Below are 21,606 nucleotides of genomic sequence, written 5' to 3' on the forward strand. Positions count from 1 at the left end.
TTCAAAGAAAGCTGATTTAGCAGGCTTTTCTTTTTTTAAGCTAGCCGTTGCCAGTTGCTGTTTTTCTTTCTCTTTGGCTTTTCCCCATAGTACATTACTCTGAAAAATGTGTAAATGGGACTCAATGTCTTTGAAGCTCAGAACAAACTGTTGTAGGAAAAAAGAAATTTCAGGTCTAGAATGCCAAATGTGATTCAAACTTTCCACTAAATAAAGACTTCAGTTAGCAATTCTGTTGCAGCCTAGAAGATGAAATTAAGTAATGATATATTAGTGAATGGCTTCTGCCGTTAAAAAACGTTGTTACTACTTCCTACCATAGATGACAAGCAAATGCATAGGCACAGTTTAATTACCTGTCAGGAACTAAATAAAAGATTTGTTTTATTGAATACTCCCTATGTGTACTATAACTATGGAAACAAGTCTGAAATCCAATTGACTTTATATTTACAGGCTCCTAAAGAGCTATTAAAACATAAAAGTGAACTACTTAAAAACTGTTTGAAGTTTTATTTTTCTTTAATGTGTTTTTCACCTGTGTGATGATTGTTCATACTTTGCAGCATGATGAACTGTGACTTTTTCGCAATTTCATGCAGCTGAAGATTTTGCTATATTTAAATTGAAAAATAACAAAGTTTGCCACAGAAGAGCTGTTGTAAGAAACCTGACCGTGTCCAAGATGCATTTTAAAGATACAATAACAAAACATTTTGCATTCATTTATTATTATTTAAAAGCATATTACAACCCACATTGGGACCTCTATTGCAGTCTCTGCCTTGGAAAGTTTATAATCTAAATAGACAAGACACACAAAAGGGGAATTAGAAAAGAAGTAATATTATCCCCATTTTGTACATGGGAAACTGAGGGACAGAAAGATTAAGTGACTTGCTCAAAGTCACTCAGGAAGTCTGAGGCAGAGCCAAAGGCTGAACCCAGATCTCCTGAGTGCCAATCCAGATCCATAATCACAAGGCAATCCTTCCTCTTAAAGTTATCTCATCAACCTCTGACATTATTAGCAGGGTGTGTGTCTGCATGTGTATTAAATGAACATCATCTCCTATAGAGATTTATTCTCCTCGAATACCCTTCTTAAATCCCTTTCCCTCACAGTGACTGCCATCCCAGAACCCTTTAATCAGTCCTCTAATGCCCTGCACACATTGGTGGATGCTAGAAATGACTTGGATTGTTCCCTTTGCAGAAGACCAAGGACCTGATTTTGGTTTCTCTTAGGGTATGTCTACACTACGAAATTAGGTCGAATTTATAGAAGTCGTTTTTTTAGAAATCGGTTTTATATATTCGAGTGTGTGTGTCCCCACAGAAAATGCTCTAAGTGCATAGACTCAGCGGAGTGCTTCCACAGTACCGAGGCTAGCGTCGACTTCCGGAGTGTTGCACTGTGGGTAGCTATCCCACAGTTCCCGCAGTCTCCGCTGTCCATTGGAATTCTGGGTTGAGATCCCAATGCCTGATGGGGCTAAAACATTGTCGCGGGTGGTTCTGGGTACATATCGTCAGGCCCCCGTTCCCTCCTTCCCTCTGTGAAAGCAGCAGCAGCAGACAATTGTTTCGTGCCTTTTTTCCTGAGTTACCTGTGCAGACGCCATACCACGGCAAGCATGGAGCCCGCTCAGGTAACCGTCACCGTATGTCTCCTGGGTGCTGGCAGACGCGGTACTGCATTGCTACACAGCAGCAGCAACCCCTTGCCTTGTGGCAGCAGACGGTACAATAGGACTGGTAGCCGTCATCGTCATGTCCGAGGTGCTCCTGGCCAGACATGGGTTCAGGGACTACATTAGAAGTGACTTGACCAGGTCATTCTCTTTAGTCCTGCAGTCAGTCCTATTGAACCATCTTATGGTGAGCAGGCAGGTGATACGGATTGCTAGCAGTCCTATTGTACCATCTTCTGCCGAGCAGCCATGAGATGTGGATGGCTAGCAGTCCTTCTGCACCATCTGCTGCCAGCCAAAGATGTAAAAGATAGATGGAGTGGATCAAAACAAGAAATACACCAGATTTGTTGTGTAGTCATTTGCAGCATGGTGCAGTAGATAGGTCCTGGAGCTTGGTTCTATCTTAGGGTCCGTCCCAGACTGGACTGGAGAGACAGTATCTTTTACTGGACCAACTTCTGCTGATGAGAGAAACAAACTTTCGAGCTTGCACGGAGCTCTTCCTCGGGTCTGTGTAAGCTTCTCTCTCATCAACAGAAGTTGGTCCAATAAAAGATACTACCTCACCCACTTTGTCTCTCTAATACCCTGTCCTTGGATTTTGAGCTCTTTGGAGCAGGGCCCATACTCCTTCAGTGTTTGGCTCCTCACTAGAACCCTCACTTTTGGAGTCCCACAAGGATCAGTTCTCTCTCCAGTCCTATTCAACATCGACATGCAGCCACTAAAGCAGGGATCTCCAACCTTTTTACTCCCAAGATCACTTTTTGAATTTAAGGGCAACCAGGATCTACCCCGCCCCTTCCCCAAAGCCCCACCCCACTCACTCCATCCCCCACCCTCACTCACTTTCACCAGGCTGGGGTAGGGGGTTGGGGTTTGGGAGGGGGTGTGGTCTCTGGGCTGGGGCCAAGGGGTTCACAGTGTGTGAGGGGGCTCTGGGTTGAGCCTGGGGCAGGGGGTTGGGCTACAGGACGGGGTGAGGGGTGCACGCTCTGGGAGGGTGTTTGGGTGCAGGATGGGGCTCCAGGCTGGGATGGAGTGTTGGGGTGCAGGAGGGATAGGGGGTGCTGGCTCTGGGAGGGGACTCAGGGCTGGGGTGCAGCCTCCCACCAGGCAGCACTTACCTTCGGCAGCTCCCGGTCAGTCATGCAGCATGGCTACTGCTAAGGCAGGCTCCTTGCCTGTCCTGGCCCCAAGCTGCTCCCGGAAGGGGCCAACGCACCCCTGCGGCCGCTGGGGGGGAGGGCAGGGGGCATGTGGCTCCACACGTTGCCTCTCTCTGCAAGCACCACCCCCGCAGCTCCCATTGGCCACAGCTCCCCATTCCCAGCCAATGGGAGCTGCAAAGGTGGTGCTTGCAGGCAGGAGCAGCGCGCGGAGGGAGACCCTTGCCCCCCCCACCCCCAGGATGGCGCTGGCTGCTTCCTGGCGTGGTGTGGGGCTGGGGCAGGCAGGAAGCCTGCCTTAGCAGCAGCCCTGCTGCGCCGCCAGAGATCTCAATCGACTGGGAGATCCTCTAGGATCGACTGGTTGGTGACCAGTATGGACTCAAGGGCCAGCAATATACAGATGACACACATCTCTACCAATCCCTCACCACACAGAACCATACCACTACAACCAAGATGGATCAGCTCATGAATGAAGAATGAGCCCAAGTAAAAAAGAGGTGATGTGGATGGGGAGAGGAAAGTATATTGAAGAGTTTGCAGGTAAAGTAGAGTTGTCTTTGCTTGAAGTCACATCCCCACAAAAGAGCAATGCAGTCTAGAAATCTAGTCTAAGAGTACTCTTGGATTCCTTGCTGATGCTGAGCTCTCACTTAGCAGCGTCCATGATACATTCTATCATCTCCAGTTGGCTAGGACACTTCATCCCATTCTGGTGGATGTGATCTGGCCTCACTTATTCATATCTTTGTATCCTCTTGACTGGGCTTGTCTACACTTACCGGGGGATCGACGCACAGCAGTCGATGCATCGGCGATCGATTTAGCAGGTCGACTCCTGTACTCCACCAGATCGAGAAGAGTAAGGGGAGTCGATGGGAGAGCATCTTCCATCAACATTGCATAGTGAGGATCCCGTGGAAAAGAGATCTAAGCTACGTTGACTTGAGTCACGCTATTCACGTAACTCCAATTGCGTAGCTTAGATCGACTTTTCCCTGTAGTGTAGACAAGGCCTGGATTACAGCAATGTGATATACTTGGGCATGAAGCCATCAGTCCTGAGGAAACTCATACCAGTACAGAACCCTGCAGCATGTGTCCTCAGCAACACAAGCTACTATAAGAACATCGGACCTGTCCTCAGTTCTCTACTCTGGCTTCCCATAATATCAAATCAAGTTCAAGGCCTTCAGTTTTTATCTTCAAGGTGCTCCAGGGCCTAGACCTGGGCTAGACCCCCTAGAGCTCTGTGATAAAGACTGTGGTTGACAACTATGCTCCTCTGGCACAATGAATCCCTCAACCATAAATATAGATCTTATCTGTGTGAGAAGCAAAGCTTTCTCGGGGCTGGTCTGAAACTGTGGAATGACCAACACAAACATCACCACCTTCTGCTCCATGCATAAGACACACTTTTTTGATCTTGCCTTCTCTAATAAACATGACAACATGTGTGTATACAAAAGCCCTACCAAAACAAAGCACTCCACAGCACACACTTCTCCTCTGGGGGAGGAGGGGTGGATACAAGAACAAACAACATACAATAGGATGTGTAGTCAGTCACATTACTTAATGTAGGAATAGAAGGCACTCTGTTACTACGGTGATGAGCACAGTATAAGAACCTATATAGCACAGAATAGAATTTAGAAAGTTCTCAAAACACAGTGGGGGCTACCATTAATAAATAATAAGCAATCATAATAATTGTCTGAACCATGCACCATGCCTTATCTCAGCCAGCATCAGGGGCAGGGATTAATGAGGTTGCTCCCACATCAGGGTGGCTATGGGAAATTCTTTTAAAATTAAAATGTTTCCAAAATAGAGCTGAATAAAAAAAGTTTGCATGGAAGTGCAGACTAGCCAATCATTTTCTATATTCTTAGTTATTGATGCAGTTGCACTCCAATTTTGCCATTTAATTAGTAGAGAAAGGAACAGGTGGCCAAAGGTCCATCATGCATATCAGCCAGTGATATCCAACCCTCATGACCATCTGCCTTTTATCTTGGAGGAGAGGTTGGAGTAAAACACTCACAAAGACACATTTCTGTGAAGTATCCCTTGTTTCAAGACACCTCTGTCATTTTAATCCCAAAGTGTCCTACAACTCCACACATTTGGTGTTCCCTTTCTTTTATTGTTGGAAATTGTTGGCATCTGAAAGAAATAAAAATCAAATTGACACTATAAAGACTTATACCATTCATGGTTTGTACTCAGTTTACCTCAGAGACTGTGCCCCAAATATTGAGATAATCCTAAGAATATTAGTTGTGGTATGCTAGCTTTAGATGGACAGAGTGTCCTCAATGACCTATAATCCTATAATTCACTTCCCTCCTTTGGTATGATGTGGCCCACGTATGATGTGGCCCAAATGTGATGACATTCTCAGCACACAGTAAGGCCTGTCCATTCACATTCAGGCTCTTTCTGAGGGTGTGGATTGAACACAGTCATAATGAGTAAAGAAGATTTTAAATATTTCACAGGATTTGATGTAAATTTAGAGGAGTAGTATAGTTTTGTTTGTAGAGAGATTGATAGGTGTATTGTATAAACTAGACAAATAAATAAGTGGTCAGTGGAAAGCTCCCCACCAAATATTTGGAACCCATGTCATTTTGTACCAGGTTTTTTATATATATATAAAATGATTATCACTTGTATTAGAGTATGTCTACCACTGGAAATCAGTTTCCACAAGTAGGGTTCAAGGAGACATGCCACAGCAAACTGGTCTCTATGTTCCCTCCTACTGTTGGCCAAAGTGGCATGACGATATTCTGTTGCTCATTCTGCTTCCTTTGTAGCGGAGTGCTAAGCTCACATGTCATGGGACGTTATCCTCCCAAGTCATTAAGTCCAGCCTGGCAGACTGTATGTGCCACTTGATGCAACCGTTGTAGCAGAGTTTGGGACTGTCTTCCTATGGCCTTTTTCAAATTCGTGGTACCGAACTCTGTTAGTTGATTGTTATCCATCCCAGGTCATTTGCCTCCGCACTAGCCTTGCTTCCATGCTTAGCATGGCTGCCAGCCCTAGTACTTCATTGCTGATGATTTTGTCAGGCCATTTGATTCCCTTTATGCTGCATAAGTGGTGTTCTTGCAGACAGTTAAAGTTTTTGGATATGGTGATGATAAAGGGGACAGGTCTCTAGCGAGTACAGAAGACAAGGCAGCACAACAGTTCTGTAAACTTGGCATTTTATGGACACACTGACTCCCCCGTCTTGTCCATAGTCTTTTTTTGTAGCTGTCCGAAAGCTAAAGCAGCTGACTTTAAGAGTGCTAAAAGGTCTCTGTCAATGCTGGTGTCATCAGTAACCATGCTAGCTAGGTAGCAGAAGGACTTGACATTGTTTAATTGGCAGCAGTTCAATTTTATTTCTGGTGGTAATGGAAGTGATGGATTTCTGCCAGGAGATGGTTGGTACAGGATTTCTGTTTTCTTTATATTAATACAGAGGCCAAAAAGGGATACAGCATGGGCAAAGGAATTCAGTAAACATTGCCGGTCATTCCGGGAAAGGATGACGAACGCTGAGTCGTTGGTATACACTAGGTCCTTTACTTCACTTTGCTGGGATTTGCTTTTGGCCTTGAGTCAGTGGAGGTTTAGAGGTCCGCCATCCAATCGACACCTGCAGTGGTAGTATGTGCAGTGACTTCTAGCACTCCAGCCAAAACCAAGTAAACAATGGAGAGGCAAGCACACAGCCCTGATTAACTCCCTGAGCTACAGGAAAGGGATCAGATGAGTCAGCACCCACTGATACATGGGCCTGCATGTTGTCATGGAAGCAGCGTATAGGGTTGATTAGTTTGTCTAGGCTGCCAAACTTTGCAAGAAGACACCAGAGAGCAGAGTGTCTGAGAGAGTCAGCAAAGGCAACGTACAGGGCATTTGTTGTTCAGCAGCTTTCTCCTGTAACTGGCATAAGGTAAATATGTCGGCAGTGCTGTGTGATGAACGAAAATCACACTGGGGTTCAGGGAGTACATCATCTGGGATAACCTGAAGCCTTTTCAGCAACAGCTTACCAAGGGTCCTCCCAGCAATGGAGGGGAGTGAAATGCCATGATAATTGCAGTCGTGTCTGTCCCCTGTGCACTTGTAGATAGTCACAATTTTGGCATCTTTCAAATCCTGGGGTAAAATCTTGTTTTCCCAACAGAAAGTAAATAGGTCTAGCAAAGCTTTGTGAAGCATAGGACCATTGTGTTTCAGCACTTCAGCTGGGATTTCGTTGGCTCCAGCTGTCTTCCCATATGCCATTTCCGTAAGTGCATTCATAGCCTCCTCCAAAGTTGGTAGATCTTCAAGTTCAAATCGAACTGGACTTTGCTCGATTCAGTCTACTATTTGATCATTTGCGCTCAACTCACAATTGAGAAGAGTGGCAAAATGTTCTTCCCATCTTTCTAGTATCATACTGTGCTCAGTCAGGAGTGTGGTGCTGTCAGTGGACAGGTTGGACAATTATTGGCTCTTCTTGGCCCATAAATGGACTTTAACTCCTGAAAAAAACTCAGGTGTTATGAGTATCAGCAAGAGCTTGTATTTCTATTGCTTTATTTCTACACCAAGAGTACCAGGTTAACCTCAAGTAAATTCTCCATTATCTTCATATGTTACCTCAGCAATTATCTATTTAGACAAAGACACATTTTTTTCTTCTTTTCGGTCTTTCTTTTGTACTATACCCATCACCATTCTATCTGTCACCTTAAGAAAGGCAGACAATCAGATAAAAGGCATACATTATGAGAAAAATGCTGGCTAAGTAACCCGCTGTCTGTGCTCAAGTGACAGATTTGAAACGCATTAAAAAACCTTGAATTCTTAAAACACCCAAATCCCCAATTAGCATGTGAAATTCTCTCTCTCTCTCTCTCTCTGCTAGAAAGGTGAGCAAGCCATAAAGCTGGCTACAGTAATTGAACAAAATATGTTAATACACTCACTCGTCTTACAGTGCTTAGGTAGATAGAGTCCCTGTAGAATCTCTGATTATCAGATTATCTAGAAGACACCACATTTTTAATTTCTCTGATTTTTTTTTTATAAAGTGTGCTAATAAAATCTGCACCCCCTGGAAACCCCCTGCTCATTAGCTATTACCCAGCCTCAGGCGGCACAAGTCTGTTTACATTACAAATAAAAGATAAAATATGCTCATTGCCAGCTTTCCCACTCCCAAGGGACAAATGTCATGAATCCATCCGGCAAAACTATCTCTTCACTGCTCTCACCTCACTTCCCATTGCCCCGGGATACTCTGCCTTCATTTATCTCTTTCGGACTTAACAAACCACTACAACTACCTTAGATCAATTTCTTAAATCACAGTTTAATTATTTAGAAAGGAAGTGAGCTTTTGCTCTCCATTAAAACAACAATCCTTACCCCCAAGGAACAACATTAAATCATTGTTTAATTCTTATTACTGCCTTAGGCCTCCCTTGGTACTGTGGTGTTGCTGAAACTTCATTTCAATATTTACCACTTAGATCACTTAAGGGCTGTCAGCTTTAATAAAATTTTATCAATTGGATACTTATATTATTCATAGTTTCATAAAAATAGGAAGGTCTGCCTTGGTATTTCCTATCATATATGAGTTAATTCCTTTGACTGCTAAGGGATTTCATTTTATTAAAATTTGCATGTAATGTGAGTGATTTTTTAACTGATACATTTTGCATGAATTTACTAAACAATGTCACACCAAGTTAAATGAATTTTACTGCATTCAGCACTAAGTGTACAACTGCAAAACCCATGAATCAAAAACCAACCAGGCAGAATTTATTGTGCTGCATCCAAGAGACAAAGACCTAAAAAGATATTTCTGAGTTGATAATTATACACAGCATATAGTATAGTGATGGTACTCTGTGCCGTTAGTTGTATAGAGGGAATAGCTCGTGGTCTGCAGGTGGTTCTTCTGTCAGGGAATCAGTTAGAAGACTTCCCATGTTTGATGAAATGTGGCTCACCAATGTGATTTGGCAAGGATGGCCTCAAATAAATCAATTAGCTAATAAGTTAATGGTAGTAGGATATGATTTTATATGCAACTCAATTCAATGCCAACCAGCGAATACCTGCTAAAATAATGAAGCAATTTCCAGTGGTTTGATATTTAACTTATTTTGTATAGGTAGAAATAATCAAATCCTTCTGCTTCTATACTGAGCTCAAGCCACCTTGAAACGAGGGGGTTCTACAGGGGAGAAGTGTCACAGAACCTTGCACCTAGTATTGCAGCTTCTGAGCTCCTTCAGTACTTACCTTCCATTATGCAATCTAGATCCTTGAATAATCTTAGACCCAGTGTCCTACCTCTATACTGGCAGCCCCTTCAGATTCTGCTTTGAGCACTTAGGGTGTCACTTTACAGAGATTCCTCAGATCCATCTCATTCTCCACGAAATGAAACCATATTGGTCCCACTGAAGCCAGGGTCTTCCCTGAACATAAAGGAGAGAACAAAGTTCACCTCAAAGTTTGTATGAGTCTATACTTTAGGGGAAAGGGTATTTGAGTTTACTCCAAGAATAATTAATCTATGGGAAAATATTGACTCCAAGAATTTTGCAGAATAACAGTAATGAAAATATTCACAGTCACATCAGACAGGCTAAGACACATGTGCTGTAAAAACCATGACTCCCTCTTTAAGTAGAAAGAGGACAACAGAGGATACTTAAGGCTCAAAGAAGTCCTAATTTCTCTCCCACCTCTTTGTGCCTCCCATTCCATCCTACTTTTCCTTCCAGACTTACCTTCCTTTCCCAGATTCTTTCTCCCAGTCCTACAAGATTCACATCTTCCCTCTGCTCCTGAGTTCTTGATCATCTTTGTAAGTCCAAGGATGCCCAGTGCACCACAACTGTGCATGTTCCACTTCCTGCAGATTTGTCCCTGCATCAATGTTTCCAGCTGATCTGCCCCTAAGGTACAGCAGCAACCAAGGCACCTCTGGCTGAAGAACCTGGATATTAAAGAGCCTGGGTAATATTTTCAAAAGCATCTACCTAACTTAGAAGCTTAAGTCCCATTTTCAAAAGTGACAGGTATTTAGAAGCCTAACTCCCACTGAAAATCTCACCAAAAATAGGATTCTTGCTCCTAAATCACTGAGATGCTTTTGAAAATTTTACCCTCCATTTAAGTGCACCTGAGTGAGGTTGGAATTCTCACAAAAATGTGGTGTATAGAATTGTAAAGAAAATAGAAAAAAATATTAAAATATCATATAAAGCTTTTTGTCATCAGTTTTATAACTGATCAAACCGTCCTTCTCGCAGATTGTGAAGAGTTGCTTAGTGTTTTTGTCAAAAGTTGAGATTTCAATTAAAATGTTTGTTAGAATTGAAATTTGGAAAATTTCTACCGGCTCTATTGGTGTGAATCTCATAGAAGTTATGAATTGTGTCTTATGTTATGAAATATTTAAATATGTACCAATTATTATTAATTTACATTCTATAAGGCCCCCAATGTGCTAGGTGCTGTATGCACATACATAGAAGTCTCAGGGCTTGTCTCCACTTAGCACGGACCGACGCTGCGGCAATCGATCCACGAGGGGTCAACTTGGCGGATCTAGTGAAGACCTCCTAAATTGACTGCCGATCACTCTCCTAAATTGACGCCGTTGACTCCACCAGAACGAGAAGCAAAAGGTAAGTCGAGGGCAGAGTTTCTCCCCTCAACCCAGTGCGGTGTAGACACTGCAATAAGTCAACCTAAGATACGTCAACTCCAGTGACATTATTCACGTAGCTGGAGTTGCGTAACTTAGGTCAACTGAGCCCAGTAGTGTAGACCTGCCCTAAGTCTCACATACAACAAAAAGATGATCCCTGCTCCAATAGGTTTACAATCAGAGCATTAAGAGAGACAACAGAAGGATACAACAGAGAAATAACAATGAGACAATTATAATTAGAGTAAAAATCAGGATCACAGCACACTAGCTACCCAGAGTTTTTCATATTATTAAAAGACAAAAAAGTCTCTATCTTTAAGTGGAAGGCTGATAGTTAACATTAAAGCTGAAAGAGATGTGGATCAAGGAACACTACAATTAAAAATGTCGAAGAATTTAAACATTTGGAAATAAGCTTCAGAGTAAATCTTGCCATTTTCGAGGCAGTCTTCTTAGTGGAAGCTACAGCGGAGCAGATTAAATGCAGTGCTTATAAAATAACCTGGTTGCAACCTCAGCAATGGAATCTCAAGCACAGCTCCATAATAAAATTGCTACTATATTAAGCATTTGAGTGCTGGGTGATACAGAGGAGAGACTGGGGGCCTCATATGCTGTCTAGTAAACCAACTGTGATCTTAACTAAAAGCAGATGCTTTGAGAGAGCATAGGTGCAACTTGCTCTTTCATGCAAGTCACGCTCAATTCACAACCATTTTCTTAGATGTATACCTTCAGCACAGGAGTTCATATGGCCTAAATTGAATGTAATAATCCAGACGGGAGTACATTGATTCTGCATCCTTTCAACTAGAGAGTCATACTCTCTCATTTCAAAGTGTATAAAAATGTGAGCTATTCACTGCAACTGAGAGTGCTGGGACTTTATTCTTTACATTATCCCTATGAAGACTCTTTCTATTTCTGTTTATTGTGCCTTGCTAAGCTTATTGCTGGTGCTTAAGAAATAATGAGTAAAAGACAAATGATTCAGGGGATTGGTAACACCAATGTTCACTTCTTGATGACTGGTTCTAATTCAGTTCAGGTCAATTGTAACTGAAGGTTACCAGCTGGTGGCAGTTCAGTGGCCTATGTAAAATGAGTTCATCATCTGAATCCATTTCCTAGTGGACAGTTGCCCACCTAAAAACAAACAAAGAAAGACCTGGCGCTATAAATGGTGCCCTATCTCAACAGCTATGAGGAGGTGAATGGGCACAGAAACTGAACTGTGCACCTAATTAGAGACAAACAGGTTAGGCTGATGCAGACTGGAGAGGCAGTGTTTGGAAACTTGCTCAAGATGTACCAGACCATTCTCTTCTTATATAGAAGGACGTTAGCCTTAAGACACGTCAATCCAGTACCTTTCATGAACAGTAAATTCACTTAAAAAGAAAGCAGATTCTCTAGACCAGAACTGTACTCAGCTTTGATTTTATTTTCTCTATACATTTCTTTGCTTCATGTAAAACCTATTTCACTTGTTGATGCATTTTTAAAGGTGTCTTCTGGGCAGTTTGGTGTAGATGTATTTTTTCCAAACTGCGTCCTTCAGTGCGGGAGGGATTTTTGCAGGACATTTCTCTTTGCCATACTCCCACTGTCCATGTGCTGTCCTCCTGTGCTAAAGTGAGATATTTCCAAATTGCGGGAGGTTGTTACCTTATGGAGCTTCCTACTGACAGAATGCATTTTTTGTTACATGTGGAGGTGTTAATCCTCTGGTAATCAACTCTTTATTTAGTTCAGTTAAAATGAAAGTCAAATTATTTTGCACTTTTGTTGTTGATATTTATCGGTTTTGTTTTGTTTAAAGAGCTAGTTGGTGTTAATAACTCTAGTAATATATCAAATAAAAATTATATTGCCCCAATTCAGCCAGTGGTCCAGTCCTGGGCCTTGTCCACATTAGGAAAAGCTATAAGAGTTTTTCCACACTGGTACAGCTCCACTGCTGGAAGCTGTCATACAGACAAAACTTATGCATTTTTACCAAAGAGTCACCTTAGCCCTGTCTATGCTACAGCTTCCAATGTCAGTAGTACCAGATCAGAAAAATGTGTGCAAGTCTGTTACATCAGTTTCCTTCTATAAGTGACTGTAGCCTTATCAGGAGAATCTTGGGCAGATTTTAAAGTAATTTATTATCAGGAAACAGATTATTTACTTTGGATTTAGTTACTTCCACACTTTAGTTATCTATGTGGACCAATCAATTATTTAATACTGATTTACAAGAATCTGAAATGTATTGTGACAAAGTTTCTCCTCTGCCTTGGTGGGTCCTGCGCTTATTGGCAGATTTGCTCACCTCTGAGATTCATGGCAGCCCTCAGTTTGGCCACTTTTGCTAGTGGCTCAAAACTTCCATTCACTCAGCTAACCTCATCACTGCCCAGCATGGGGAAAGGGAGGAGAACAATCCCCGCAGTCTCTGCTGACCCACCTAGTGGGTCGGGGGACATGCCAGGGACCTTCCCCTCTGGTAGGACCCTCAGTCCAGGTCAACTCCTCCTGTATCAAATAGGGAGTTGGGAGGATGGGGGGAACCCGGGCCCAACCTCTACTCTGGGTTCCAGCCCAGGGCCATGTGGATTGTAGCTGTCTACAGTGTCTCTTGTAACAGCTGTGTGACAGCTACAACTCCCTGGGCTACTTCCCCATGGCCTCCTCCCAACATCTTCTTTGTCCTCACCACAGGACCTTCCTCTTGATGCCTGATGACACCTGTACTCCTCAGTCCTTCAGCTGCACACCTTCCCACTCTCAGCTCCTTGTGTGCCTCTTGCTCCCAGCTCCTCGTACGCACCTCACTAACTGAAGTGAGGTCCTTTTTAAACCAGGTGCCCTGATTAGCCTGCCTGTCCTAATTGATTCTAATAGCTTCTTGACTGATGTCCTAATTAGCTTGCCTGCCATAATTGGTTCCAACAACTTCCTGATTGTTCTGGAACAGCCCATTATCTTACTCAGGGAAAAGGGACCTGCTTAATCTAGGGCTAATGTATCTACCTCCTATCACTCTCCTGTAGCCACCTGTCCTGTCCTGTTACAGTATATTGTTCATGCAGATTCTGTTTTGTTCAAAATAAAAAAGGAACATATAACATATATATATATGCACATACACATTATGAGATTATTATTAATATCTATTGTGTGTACATACCCTTATGGAATCATTTACCACTTTTTTAATTTGAAAATTATATTGTTACAAGTTATTTAGTTGTTTAGTTGTTATTTAGTTTAGAAATAGTTGTTGTTATCTTGTGATTTTTATGAAGGGGCAAAATAAATTAAATATTATTATTACAAACACATTTAGTCAAACCGTGGTTATTTCCCTCACCAATTATCACAATATTTTGGACATCCCTGAAACCCTTCAGATATGCAGGATTGTATTATATGTAAGGCTGAGATTTAGTCTTGGGTATTTTTAGTAAAAGTCATGGATAGGTCACGGGCAATAAACAAAAATTCATGGCCCAGTGACCTGTCCATGATTTGTACTATATACCCCTGGGTGTTCCAGCGGGCTCTGGGGGCACCTGCTGGTGCTGGGAGGGGAGATGGTCCGGGACTGCCACTGCCAGAGGGGAGTGGCCCAGGACCACCGCAGTTGCCACTGGTGGGGATGACTACTGCTGGGGGTGTGGGGGCTAGTGTGACTGGCGGCCCTGGGGTCAGGCACACTGGCAGGCTGCAGAAGTCACAGAGGTCCCAGAAAGTCACTTGCAGCCTTTAATATATGTAGTCATAGTCAATTTTCCCTAGATTATCCACCTACAATCAACACCATTTGAGGAATAAAGACATTAGGGTTTTCATCCAAGTGAACATAAGAACATAAGAATGGCCATACTGAGTCAGATCAAAGGTCCATCCAGCCCAGTATCCTGTCTACCGACAGTGGCCAATGCCAGGTGCCCCACAGGGAGTGAACCTAACAGGTAATGATCTAGTGACCTCTCTCCCACCTCCCCTCCCCCAACAAACCCACTCTCCTGTTGGTAATAGCTTATCTAAAGTGATCACTCTCCTTACAATGAGAAAACCTGGATTTGTGCTGGAAATGGCCCACCTTGATTATCATACACATTGTAAGGAGAGTGATCACTTTACATAAGCTATTACCAGCAGGAGAGTGGGGTGGGGGAGATAAAACCTTTTGTAGTGATAAACACCCATTTTTTCATGATTTGTATATATAAAAACAAACATCTTCTGTATTTTCCACAGTATGCATCCGATGAAGTGAGCTGTAGCTCACAAAAGCTTATGCTCAAATAAATTGGTTAGTCTCTAAGGTGCCACAAGTACTCCTTTTCTTTTTGCGAATACAGACTAACACGGCTGTTACTCCGAAACTCTAGTCACTGTACCTTTTAATTTCTGTTTAACTAACCTCCTCATTTTTGCATAGTTCCCCTTTCTGAAATTAAATGCCACAGTGTTGGGCTGTTGAGGTGTTCTTCCCACCACAGGAATGTTAAATGTTATTATATTATGGTCACTATTTCCAAGCAGTCCTGTTTTATTACTTCTTGGACCAATCCTGGGCTCCACGCAGGACTAGATTGATATTTGCCTCTCCTCTTGTGGGTTCCTGTACCAGCTGCTCCAAGAAGCAGTCATTTAAAGTATCGAGAAATTTTGTCTCTGCATTTCATCTTGAGGTGACATGTACCCAGGCAATATGGGGATAAGCGAAATCCCCCACTATTATTGAGTTCTTCATTTTGATAGCCTCTCTAATTTCCCTTAGTATTGCATCGTCACTATCTCTGTCCTGGTCAGGTGGTTGATAATAGATCCCTACTGTTATATTCTTATTAGAGCATGGAATTACTATCCATAGAGATTCTATGGAACATGTAGGTACAGAATATCCTTTCCTCCTCTACATGTCTTGATAAAAATATTTAGGAAATGGCAAAAGTACATTTAAATTAATTAAATGTGTTTGTACAGCATCTAGCAACATAGGCACCGACTCCATGGGTGCTCTGGGACAGGAACACCATGGGGAAAAAATGGTGGGTGCTCAGCACCAACAGCCCTCCTATCGGCTCCTCCCATCCCCCCCCCCAGTGTTTCCCACCTGCCGGCAGGCCCTGTGCATCAGCACCTCCCCCTCCCTCCCTGCGCCTCCTGCCCGCCATGAACAGCTGTTTCGTGGCATCCAGGAAGCTGGGAGGGAGGGGAAGGAATGAGGACTCAACACACTCAGGGGAGGGGGTGGAACTGGGCGAGAAGGGGTGGGAAGAGACAGGGCAGGCGTGCGGTCTTGGGGGAAGGGGTGGAGTGGGGGCGGGGCCTGGGACAGTGCCAGGGGTCAAGCACCCGCTGGCACTTTGGAAAGTTGGCGCCTGTGCCTAGCACAATGTGACTCCAATCTGGTTGGCCTTTAGGTGCTTCTACCTTACAATGTAAATTATATGCATATTTTACTCAGAGATCTACTACCTATGCATAATTATATGAATTTGAAATGTGCTTTCAGTATTTAAATCAGGATCTATCTTTGTTAGATGCTTACATGTTCCCCAGTATCTGAGTGCCTCACAGGGTATGTCTATACAGCAAAGAAAAATCTGCAGCTGGCCTATGACAGCTGACTCAGGTTCACGGTGCTCGATGGCACTGCTTCATTGCTGCATAGAAGTCCGGGCCCAAGCTGCAGCCCAAGTTCTAGGACCCTGCAAGGCCGGGGGGGGCGGTCCCAGAGCTCAGATTCAAGCCCAAGCCTGAAAGTCGACACAGCAATGAAACCGCCCCACAGCCATAGGTGCTGGAACTAGGGGTGCTGCGACACCCCCTGAATTGAAGTGATTTCTATCATATACTGGGTTCAATGGCTCTCAGCACCCTCACTGTACAAATTTTTCCAGCACCCCTGCCGGAGTTCTGGGCGCCCAAGTCAGCTGGCATGGGCTATCCACAGGATTTTCTTTGCTGTGTAGACATTATCCACAGTCTTTAATGTAAAAAGAAAAGGAGGACTTGTGGCACCTTAGAGACTAACCAATTTATTAGAGCATAAGCTTTCGTGAGCTACAGCTCACTGAAGAAGTGAGCTGTAGCTCACGAAAGCTTATGCTCTAATAAATTGGTTAGTCTCTAAGGTGCCACAAGTCCTCCTTTTCTTTTTGCGAATACAGACTAACACGGCTGTTACTCTGAAACCAGTCTTTAATGTATTTATTCTCATAACACCCCGTGAGATTTTTACGTTTTACAGATGGGGATGATACCACCACACAAGAGGTGGTAAGAGCCAGATTTTTATAAGTATATAAGCACCGAAAGATGCAGATAGACACCTAGTGGGATCTTTCAAAGGGCCAAGGTGCCAAACTATGGGAGTTAGGCACCTAAATGCTTTTGAAAATCCCATGAGGCACCTATCTACATCTTTGATGTCCTTTAAAAATCTGGCCCTAAGTGACTTGACCGAGGTCACACTGGAAGTTTTTGGCAGAGAAGAGCTTGAACCTGGGTCTCCAAAGTCCTAGGCTAGTGCTTTAACCGGAACTTGAAATGCTTTCCCTAAACCGCTTACAATTTTTGGTATTTCGGCCTCTGCTCTCCAATCCATGTGTAAATTGAATTTACAGATTCACCTCCGATTAGATATGCTCTGGTCTTTTGAATGCTACCCAAAACATGATGATAACAATCACTATATACACTACACTACTATATGAAAAAAGTGTGTAGTATGACCATGAAAGGGTTTTATTTATGTTCCTACCATGTGCCAGTCTTCAATATAGTACCAAAGACAGTGAGCAGTGTCATTTTGCTAACATTGTATCTACCTTTGGTTTTTCTCAATTTAGGTAATGAAAGAAAGTCTGCAATCAGAGATCTGCAGAAGCAATTTTGCAGGAAAAAAAGAAAACAGAATCCTACGTTTTGGGAATATGAAATTAACTGTAAAAAAGCAAGAATACTGTAGGTACATTTATTTACAATAAAACTGTCACAATACAACGTTTACTTTACATTGCATTTTATGTGGAAAATTTATCTTTTCAGATCAGTCCTTTTCTAAGAGTCAGTTTATTATCAAACTGAATGTGGTTCTATTTTTATAAAGTGATCACAATAAATGGTGGAAAGAAAAGACAGATTGAAATGCAGTAAAAATTATTTATGTTATTTTGAGAGACTGTGGGCTTGTCAGATACTTGAGAAGAATTTTATGAAAATGTAATTAAACTCCAAAATCAAATCACTTTTTCCTTCTCATTATAAATGGACCATTTTATAACAAGGCATATTAAGAATACTTGTCCTCCTAAGATTATGAAAAAATGTTGTTTACTTTTATTATCATACATTACATTATGAATCACAGCCTGAAAGTGCCTACACCCCTTTAAAGAAACTAATTGCAAGCCACTTTCAATATTTCTTCTTTTTTAATTTAATACCCTCAGAGAGACATAATTGGGCTGGAGGGGAGAGTATTCACTGAAGTCATGAATTTGCTGTATAAATACAAACAAGTAAGAGAGCTAATACAGTAAGGGAATATGGGATTAATTTTGAAATTGTCTGATTAGTGGATTGTTGCCCATCAATAATTGCCTTATATTTTCCCAAGGCCTGTCTTTATTGGAGTCTGGCAAGTGCATCTGCCTACAGAGTCCGTCAATCAGTTCTTGCAGCTGGGAGGGTCTTTAGAGAGACCACAATTGAAAGCCTGCTGGGGCAAGTTTGTTGGACAAAGCAATGTATACCAGGCATGAGAAGCAGAGCAATCTCTGTTCCACTGATAACATTTTACTGACTAAAATTTTCCTATTCTATTTGACAACAGCTATTTGAACATTTATTTTGAGCAAAGTGCTGCTACCTAACGTGTGCCTTTAAAAAGAAGTTTCTATAGGATATAGAAAAAGCCACGGCATAACCTCAAACATCCTTATGCATTTGTGTGTCATGGGACTGTTTTTTGTTTTGGTTTTCCTGGTAAGATGAATTTTTCTTCCTTAGGGTGCTGTTATGGGTTGCGTGCAACAGCTGGAATTTTACAAGCAACACTGAAACTATTGGGAATATTAAAAAAAAAGTTTCAGAAAAGTCACCCAGAGAGTTAGGAATGGATGATGTTAAGGTGCAATTTCATGTAATTAACTGTCTAAATAAGTGACTCATTCAAAGAAAAGAAAGAAAGTTAACCCTTTTATGTATTCTGCATTAATATAAATCAATAAATCTGCACCCTCAGTAGAATAGACCCTGAACAGAACAAAGATCGCATAGTTTAATCATAGGACAAGGATCTGTTGACTGAACTCACCACAAACATCCTACTTTTAAAACCACCACAAAAAAAAAAGTTTCAGAACTCCTGATGGTCTGTTTGTTGCATGTCCATTTCTAGAAATATTTACCTTGCCAGCAATCAGTCAAAAATATACAAAAATGGATTGGCATATGAAGACACTTTGTTTACAAACAGAAATGAAATGATAATAGAACAAAGATGGCATGATATTTATACTTTTAGTTTTGCTCCATGATTGGTATAATGAATAATTGTTTTCAGCTGTGATTACAGTTTACATTATTGTCAGATAAGAAGCTAAATAATCTGCCCCTATATCTGAAGCACTGTGAAATGCTGAAATTATTTATTACCAATGCAAAGCTAGCTTGCTATCTTTAAGGACGTTTTGTCCCACATTATTATAAATGGCAAAGCTTTGATCTCCTTTAAGTTATGAGAAACAACCCTGAATGGCTAATTATTCTATACTCTGCACCACTGGTATATACCAATCTGCCAAGTGACTCGATATCATGAAAATATTGAAATGCATCTTAGCCTGAAATGACACACAACAATGTCTCAGTCTGGTTCTCTTTAATGAGGACTCAATGCATTAGGATATTGTTTACTATGCAGATAAGATTCTCAAATTGAAGAGCAAGGTTTTCCAAAAGACCCCTCAACCCCCTACTTCCTTTTCATAAAGAGACAAGATTCTTCAAACAAGACACCTCTCAAGCTGGGTTGAGGAAAGAATGGGGCGTATCCAGGGGGGTTGACTGGGGTGTCGCTCTCAAGGACACCCTCAAAACAAGTGCTTCTGGCCCCCGTGATGTTTCGCTGGGCTGGGTTGGGCAGGTGAGCAGGAGGAGGAAGGGCAGCAATGACTAAAACTCGCGTCCCTATCCCTTCTCCTTGAAGACCAGGGGGAGGGATAGCTCAGTGGTTTGAGCATTGGCCTGCTAAACCCAGGGTTATGAGTTCAATCCTTGAGGGGGCCATTTAGGGATTGGGGCAAAAATTGGGGATTGATCCTGCTTTGAAAAGGGGTTGGACTAGATGTCATCCTGAGGTCCCTTCCAACCCTGATATTCTATGATTCTATGAGGGTGCCAAGGCCTTGGCGGTAGGGGGTGGCTGGCACTACTTCCTCGCCAACTGAGGCATATGCAGACCCAGAAAGAGGAGGGTGGCCTGAGTGTCCTTCCGCCCATGCAGTCTCGCATCCATCTGCTCTGCAAAGAGTCCAACCCCATCAAACATGAGGCCCTAGATTGAGGACTGCATCTCCTGTGATAGGCCCGCAGGCTGAAGCCAGGAACTGCGCCTCATGACCACTGCTGAAGTGACCACCCTGGCTGCCGAATCAGCTACGTCCCACTCCATTTGGAGGGAGCATCATGCCGCTATAGTACCCTCCTCAAGAAGGGCCCTGAGTTCTTGGGCCGAGTTGCGGGGCAGGGAGTTCTTGAACTTACTGAGGGAGTCCCATAAGTTAAAGTTATATCTCCCCAAAAGAGCCTGGTGGCTTGCAACCCTGAATTGAAGGCTGGCCGTGGAATAAATTTTCCTTTCAAAAAGATCCAGCCTCATGGCTTCTTTATTTTTGGGGGTAGAACTGGATTGCCTCTGTCTGTCTTCCTTGTTGGCTGCTGAAACAACCAACCACCCCAAGGGAGGGTGGGTGTACAAGTATTCAAACCCCTTGGCTGGGACAAAATACTTGTTTTCAGCCCTCTTGCAGGTGGGTGGGATTGCCAGAGGGCTTTGGCAATCTTTAGGACCACATTGTGCCACCGGGAGCACGACATATACGGGGGTTGATTCACAGAGCACATTAAACAAGGTACCCGATTGTTCCACCATCACCGCCACCTCTAGGGTTAAGTTTGTGGCCATCCTTCAGAACAGGACGTTGTGCTCCTTAAAATTATCCCGTGGGCTAACATGGGAGGACCCCACAACAACCTCAATTGGAGAAGATGAGGATGACTGGACCACTGGGAAAGGACCCGGGGCTTCATCCCCCATGGGGGAAGGAGGTTTTGGGGTGGGCACTTGTTCCTCAACCCCAGCATCCAATTGCATTTTGCGCACCAATCCTGCTGCCGGTGCCATCTGTTGCTTTTCTGAAGCGGTGACCAATGATTGGTGGAAAGGAGGCATCAGCATAAACGGCATGCCTCAGGCACTCGAGTAGGGCCATTTTGCCCTACTGCCAGGACGGTATCGCACAGGTGGATGCCGCTTCAGGTGCCCTGTTGCATGGGTGCTGCCTCCGTGAGGGGCTGAACTTGCTTCCCAGGCCAGAGAAATCCCCTTCCGGTGAACACGGTGGGGCTGTCGATGCCTGAGTCTGGCGGCTAACCATCACTGTAGGAGAATGATGCCTTGAATATGCACATCAGTACCGGGTGCGTGGGGATCAGTACCACTTTGGGGAATGTTCGCACGGTCTAGGTGTTGGCGACCTACTTTGAGGAGACAGTTGGCGGGAGGATAACCGGTGCTGGCCATATGGTGACCAGCATCTCCCTCTGGGTCAACCTCATCAAGAGGGTGGAGACCAGGAGCATGGTGCAGGTGATCTGAAGCGGCAAACTGACAACCTGGGTTGACGTGGGGATCTGGGGCGTGGCAACAGAGAGTGCTGCCTTGTCTCCAGGGACCAGAGCCATTCGCTCACTCTCTGGGAGGTTGCTA

General features: G+C 43.3%; 1 long non-coding RNA gene across 1 annotated transcript in view; it reads left to right on the forward strand.

Moving 5' to 3' along the window:
- The window catches only part of LOC140908330 (uncharacterized), a 44,227-nt gene extending 26,617 nt beyond the window's left edge, over positions 1 to 17,610 (forward strand). The window contains exons 3-4 of the long non-coding RNA XR_012157837.1: positions 10,389 to 10,581; positions 17,462 to 17,610. This is a non-coding gene — a long non-coding RNA (uncharacterized lncRNA). The remainder of the gene's footprint in view (positions 1 to 10,388; positions 10,582 to 17,461) is intronic.
- The last annotated feature ends 3,996 nt before the right edge of the window (positions 17,611 to 21,606 follow it).

The sequence above is a fragment of the Lepidochelys kempii genome, chromosome 3 (genome assembly GCF_965140265.1).
Source record: "Lepidochelys kempii isolate rLepKem1 chromosome 3, rLepKem1.hap2, whole genome shotgun sequence".
Lineage (NCBI taxonomy): Eukaryota > Metazoa > Chordata > Testudines > Cheloniidae > Lepidochelys > Lepidochelys kempii.